Source organism: Kryptolebias marmoratus, linkage group LG2 (assembly GCF_001649575.2).
Source record: "Kryptolebias marmoratus isolate JLee-2015 linkage group LG2, ASM164957v2, whole genome shotgun sequence".
NCBI classification, from domain to species: Eukaryota; Metazoa; Chordata; class Actinopteri; order Cyprinodontiformes; family Rivulidae; genus Kryptolebias; species Kryptolebias marmoratus.
Genome location: NC_051431.1, coordinates 37,346,151 through 37,353,330, shown reverse-complemented (window position 1 = coordinate 37,353,330; position 7,180 = coordinate 37,346,151).

The window sequence follows — 7,180 nt, the reverse complement described above, 5'->3', positions numbered from 1 at the left end:
AAATAAAGGAAATTGTTTGTGTTATTTTGTTGTTCAGACAGTAATCATTTGTTGAACTCGAAGGTGAATCATAAAGCAGATAAATTACAGAAGTTGGGAGTTTAAATGTCTCCTCTGGGATATAACTCTACAGAGCTGCTGTGATTAATCTAAGTCTGATCAGATGAAGTGTCCAATCAGTAACTGATATCCAACAAGGATATAATTTAAAATTCAGATTTCATATTTTATATGTGATTTGACTGCTGAATTTTTTTAAACCTCCTGAACACAAAGTTTATGTCATTCAGCTGAGAGGATGGAGAGAAAGAATCAGGACAGACAGGAAGGAGACAGGTCGGTCCAATATGAGCTGGAAGTGTAGGAACAGCCACTTATTACCAGGTGATTCATTTAAAAATATACTTTATGTTTAAAAAAGTGCATTAGCAAGATGTGTAATTTATTTAAAGTTATTAAATAATACTTGTTTGACCATATGACTTAGAGAAGAACACAGAGAGGGAATGAAGGAGACAGACATGAGGTCAGTGATCAGCTGCTGTAGAGGAGAGCAGAGATGATATCAGATAGGACTAATTCTGCTAGTGAGGCCACAAAAACCTAGATGCCCAGGAGGGTTTGAATTTCTGCTGACCATTACTGTGTCCTTTTGGGAAAATTAGTGCATGCAGACATGGCAAGTCAATCACCAAAGAGGAGAATGTGGACAAAAGAGGTGAAGATGATGATGATGAGGAGGAACAGAGGTGCAGAGGAGAGGGTTGGGACAAGGTCCTACTCTAAAGATCCATCTGAATGGCCTTCACCACAGGAAGTGGGGGACTAATTGAAGTGGAGAATGACCCACAAAGATGTTCTGATGGGCCATACCCAAGATCAGGTATTATATAAGTCCATGAATAAAAACAATTTATTCACGTAAACAAAACAAAAAAAAGGGTGGGGGTGGGAGGGGGGCCGTAAGAGGCCTTGATAATGGATAGGGGGGGCGCTGGCCCAAAAAAGGTTAAGAAACACTGCTCTAACTGAAAACCTGTGGATGTATGTCCCTGTTTTAGAAAATCCAGCGGGATTGCCCTCACTGAGCTCAGGGCTTGTATTAGTTGTTCAAACTTGTTTCCATGGGGTCGATCTTCTGAGGTTTCAGCTTCTGTCCCACCTCCTTCTGCCATCGTAAAAGGATGAAGGGAAAACCGACCTTGAAGTTTGATCTGAGCTTGGATGTAAATGTAGTAGCTTATTTTGTCCACCAAAGGGCTCCAGCGCTCTTTCTGTGGGTTAATAGAGAGTTAATGTCACCAATAACTACAAAAACTAGTAGGAAAAGCTTAGTTCTACTGAGCTACAATATCTCAGCCTCTTGCTATTTTGACTGTAATTAACCCAAATACAGCAAAATCAATCCTTAATTCAGCAAAACACCACATATCAGCTCAAACAGTGCCTCTGTTTAAGGTTTTCTTAGCAGAAATGAAACACAGGACACTTTGTATTGATTCAAGTAGCTGCAGATTGAATTACAGTTAACACTTCGGTGGTAAATGGAGCCAAGAGCTGTGGCTTCTACTAACAGGAGAAGAAAGAAAAGGATCTGATTTTGTTTGTTTGATCTTTTCAGCATGAAAACAAAAAATACAGAGTATTCATTTGCCAAAACATGTTACACGGCAGGAAATGATGGGTCGGGTCACTTCTGGTGTAACATATTTATTTAGTTTTAACTGTGAACAAAAAAGCACAGCATTTACAGTAGCTGCTTTTAATACCTGCTGTAAGCTGTTTTTCTCAGCAATGGCGGACTTCTTTAGCGTAACAGAGCGAAACCGCTATACACAATAGTCAATGAGCGGCACAACAGTAAACAGACATACTCACTATTGACGTCAGTGTACATCTACTCCAACATACTTTCATTAACTGAACTCAAACAATACATATATTTAGACAATATTTTGCGGCCCTATTAAACCGACCAACCGAGCCCACACGAGTGCGAGCCATTAGCATCATTACTTTGGCCTGGTGCTAACTCCGGCTTCACATTCAGCTCGGCCGTTCAGTTCTATTGAAGCACCTTTGTTCTGCCATTCGGTAACTATCAGAGGCTACTAGCATTGTTATCTATATTTTATTTATGACTCAGCTTACCTGTGAACAGAAAAGCACAGCGTTTACAATAGCTGCTCCTAATACCTGCTGTAAGCTGTTTTCTCAGCAATGGCGGACTTCTTCAGCCTGCCAGAGCGTCAACCTCTGTTACATAAGGCACTGAGCGCCCTCTGATGGCGAAACCCATACATTACAGGGAACAATAAATTCTAACGCTAGTTTCTGGCTGTAAGTAATCTTTAGCAAACAAATAAAATTGAAGGTCTACTATTTTCATTCCTTGTTCTCTTTTATAGTGCCACACTCTCCCCCACAAAATGAAATGTCTCCTGACATTTCTGGTCAACATAGTACATTACACCTCAGCATTAACACAGTCCCTCAGCCCATGGTCTCCAGAAGGCATTACTCCCAATAACCTGAGTCTTAGTCACCTTACAGTCCCTCTGAATCAAGGTCGGCTGACCTAAAGTGTCATAACTCAATACAACCGGTTTTTGACTTTGTCTATGGGGTTGCTGTCTCACAGAGTCAGTCTCACCTTTGTTGGCAGCTGAAATGGCCAACACTGCCTCACCGCTCTCTGACCTTCTAAGGTCAATGTCAGGGTGTTTCTCTTCGCTCTGTAGTGGCACATCTTCTTCGTCCTTTAAAAGGCAAATCTTCTTCTTGAACGTGAAGACTTGGTTCAGGCTGGAACGGCTCTGCGAAAGGGTTGAGCGGAGTCTGCCTATGTCTCCCTGGAACATTCCTGAGGTACCTCTGGTATGTGCTGCTGTAATCATCATCTGATGTGTCACCATTTCCTGGGTGTTGCTTTGCACATGGATGTCTCAGCTTTTTCTTCGTAACAGTTGGAGCATCTTTTCGGGGCTTAACAGTCTGTGTTGGTGGCTTTTCTAGTGGTAGGAAGTCACAGGGCAGTAGGAGATTCCTGTGTACCACCTTGTCTCTCCTTTGACCAGTTTCAGGACAGATCTGATACACTGGGCTGTCATCTGTTTTCCTCTCCATCACTTTGTAGATCTGGTTCTCCCAAAAAGAATGGATCTTTGCAGGTCTGCCTCTTGGAGTGAGGTTTCGGAGGAAAACTCTGTCACCAGGCTGAAGATCTCTCCCTTTAACTCTCCTGTCATAGTATGCTTTCCCTCGAGCAGCTTCCTTCGTAGCCGTTTCGGAAGCTACTGTGTAGGCCTCCTGCCTTCTCTTTTTCCAGCAGCTAACGTAGTCATCATAGTCCATTTGAGCTTTGTCTTTCCCCAGATTGAAGAGCAGGTCGATGGGCAGGTGTGGGGAACGTCCGAAGATGAGGTAATATGGGGCGTAGCCTGTTGCCTCGCTCTTCGTACAGTTGTACGCATGGACAACTTTAGCAAGTGACTCTTTCCAATCCTCCTTCTCCTTGTCCTCCAGGGTCCGTAACATGGACAACTGTCAGGATTCGTAAATATTCTAAAATGAGCAGCTCGGCGTCAGACAGACACGGGAGACCAAGATAATAGGAAGTGAGTTTATTTTACAGTGAATCGGGAGCAGGAATAATTACAGGAACCAGGAACTTGGAAGCAGAGGACGTGGTAAGTATTTCCTTGGTGAGGAAGGCAGGTAAGTATTATATCCACAGGTGGGAGGCCTTACTGTGCGAAAGATGATCCACGGCACGGAGGTGAGTCCAAAGGTAGGTATTTTCCAGTAGCAGGTTGGCAGATTCTCCAGGAGGCAGTAGGTAAGTATCCCTCACGAGGCAGGCAGACAGGCACAGGCAAACAGATAGGTAACTTATCTCCGAGGCAGGTGTCCACAGCAGACCAGACTGGGTCCACGCAGGTTAGGTAGTCCTAGGTAGGTAGAAGCACAAAAAATACAAAAAGCTCAGAAAGGGTTCACTAAAAAAACTCGTAATTCACAAGAGGCTTAGCACATTACCACAGAGGCAAAACAATGCTCCAGCGCTGGTCTGGTTCCCACCACGGCCTTAAGTACCAGCTGCCTTCTGATGAGCCTGATCTGCCACAGGTGTAGAGGGAGTGACGAGGAGCTGCCAATCAGCCGTCGAGACGGCCCACCAGGAAGTACCAAAAATACTAAACCTCCAGAATCACCACAACAACAGGGTACGGTTGAATCTCTCCACCTGTCCATTACCCTGTGGGTGGTAGGATGTTGTATGAAAACCCTGGATACCTGAGAGTTCTTTCAACCTTGCCATGAGGTTTTTGTCGAATTCTTTACCCATGTCATGGTGTAGTCTGGTTGGGAAGCCAAACTTGAGCGCGAAGTCATCGAAGAGCTTGTCAGCGACAGTTTTAGCTGTTTTGTTCTTTGTCGGATAAGCTTGGGCGAACCTCGTTAAGTGATCCATGACAACTAGTATATATTCATAGCCATGCTTGCACTTTTCCAGGTGGAGGAAGTCTATGGAGACCAGTTGGAATGGGTAAGTTGACTGGATCGAGGTCAGAGGAGCACAGGTCTGCTTATTCGGTTTCTTCTTCTTGAGACACTCACATTCTTCAGTAACAAAGTGTTCAACATCTTTTGCCATCTGCGGCCAGTAGAACCTGTCTCTGATCAGGTCGAGTGTTCTTTCCACTCCTAAGTGGCCCATGTTTTGGTATGGAAGGCAAATAGTGTCTCTGAGACCTGGCATACAATGTTCCATGCTCCTCTGGAACTCAGTGGGTGCGGAGCTCAGGCCAAAGGGAATGCGCACCCATTGGTAGAGCCCCCAGGGTGTGATGAAGGCCGTTAAGGGGTGGCTCTCTTCATCCAAAAAACCCTGGTGGTATGCCTTGCCTTGGTCTAACACTGAAAAACAAGAGCTCCCACCCAGTGCATTCAGCATGTCTTGAATTCTTGGTATCGGATGACGGTCCGGAACTGACTTGCGATTGAGCGCTCTAAAGTCACAACAAAGCCGAAGGGCACCATCTTTCTTGCGGACACACACCACAGGTGATGAGTAGGGAGACCTTGATGGTGTGATCCAACCTTTGTTAAGCAGATCTTGCAGATACTCTTTCACTTCATTCTGAAGAGGTTTTGGGACAGACATGTAGGTCTTTTTTTTCAGGACTTGTGTCACGAAGGGTTATATGCATTTTCACAGAAGGATTGCAGCCCACATCATCACTGTCATATGCCTCACATTCTTCCCGCAACATCATCTTCGCAGCTCTTTGTTGACTTTCTGTCAGGTGCTGAAGATCCACTGGTGGATCCCATGACTTTGGTCTCTGTTGAATCTTGTGCGACTGTGTGTGATTTGTGTTGTGTGACTTTAACTTTGAGCTCATTTTTTCCTCCTGTGTCAGCTCATTTACTTTTGTCTGGTAGTCTGCTGCATATACAGTCTTTATTGGTTCAAGATGTCCGATCACTTTATGACTCATTAGATAAATGGTGTGGTCTGTGGTGTTTGTCACTGGGATGGGCATGTATGGCACTCTTCTGTCTGGAATTTGCACCAGTACATCACTGAACATGACGCCCTCTGGTGGTGGGTCAGTCATGTCAGCTAAAAAGAGCATGTCTTGGCCCAGAGCATGTGGAGTAACATGTGCCCATGCATAGACTGTGGTGACGTGATTTGCTCTCAAAGGCACTCTTTTTACTCCAGTCCTTACCACACCTGCCTCTGAGTCTTTGTTGCTGTTCTGCACAAGTTTGACAACATTATGTGCAGTTTGTAGAGTTATTTCAAATGCTTTACTTACATAGTGTGCAAGTTGTTTTCTTCCACCTTTGGATTTTACTTCTTTTCTGTTGACAACAGCTTCAATAACATTGTAGCCGATGATGGGATCACTGGCCATGGCTGGGTCACTGGATACCAATATTGGCACTTGCAGCTCACTGGTTGGGGAACAATCACTGTCTAGTCTGAAGCTGACTTCTATCCAGCCAGTGTAGGGGATGGGCGTGTCATTTGCAGTGAACACTGTGAGCGTCTCATTGTCTAACAGTTCTGAAACAGGTCTGACAACTGTGTGGGGAAGGTGGTTCTGTCGCCAGTTTTCATTTACAATGCTGGACTGTGCCCCTGAATCCCACAATACTTTGACTGGATGATTGTCCATAAAACAGTTCACAGTACAGCGGTTTCCCACCAGGCTTACTAACCTTGACTTGCGTTGAGGGGGTAGATAACAAACTTCAGTTAAAACTGAAAAGGCAGTAACCGGAGTTTCACTGGAGGATGGTGGTGGGCTTGGCTGCTCATTATGGGACCGTCGGGCCTGGACTACTGCTGGTCCCACCTCAGTAGTCCTTCCCCGTTTCCCATCAACAGTCTCGGTGCTCGGCATCCACGAGAGTAGTGGCCCTTCCGCCCACATTTGAAACAGTGCATACAGTTGTCTCCTTTCCCCTCTTCTCTGTACTTCTTACAGCCTTTTTGTCTTTGTTTTGGTGCCAGGGTGTGGGGACTGGTTCCCATAGCAGCCACAAACATTTCTTTCATTTCTTTGCGAAGTTCTTCTATGATCTGCTGAGTGTCTGATTTAGTCTCTTTATTTTTAACTGTTTGCACAGTCACTGTAGTGAGAGATTCTTTGGGTTTCGGGTGGCTTTGACCAGGTGTCAGGGCTGTCTGGCACTCTGTTTGGAGCTCTTGAACCTTGGGAATCTTGACTGCAGTGGCCCTTCTTCGTTTCTCTAATCTTTCATTTTCTAGCTTTGAAGCTTCGTTAACTTTCTCAATCAGTTCTTCATCTGTTATGGTCACGTTACTTAGCAGAGGCAGCAACTGATACTTAATGGAGTCTAGGGCTGCAACAACGAATCGATAAAATCGATAAAATTCGATGATTAAAAGCATTGGCAACAAAATTCATTATCGATATGTGTCGCGCAATTTATGCGTCACTAACGTTGTCGCGGAAACGGTGACGTCACCCGCAGCGCGTTGTGAAATCTGAACAAACTCCGTCCTCTCCGTATGATGATGAAGAAGCTACGGCTCCTCTTCCTCACTGCAAACTTTCTTTCTGCTACTCCATTACCGTTTTGGGGGGCATATTTTACTCACTGCAGGTTAGAATCTGCTGAATAGGGTTTTGTGTTTAGT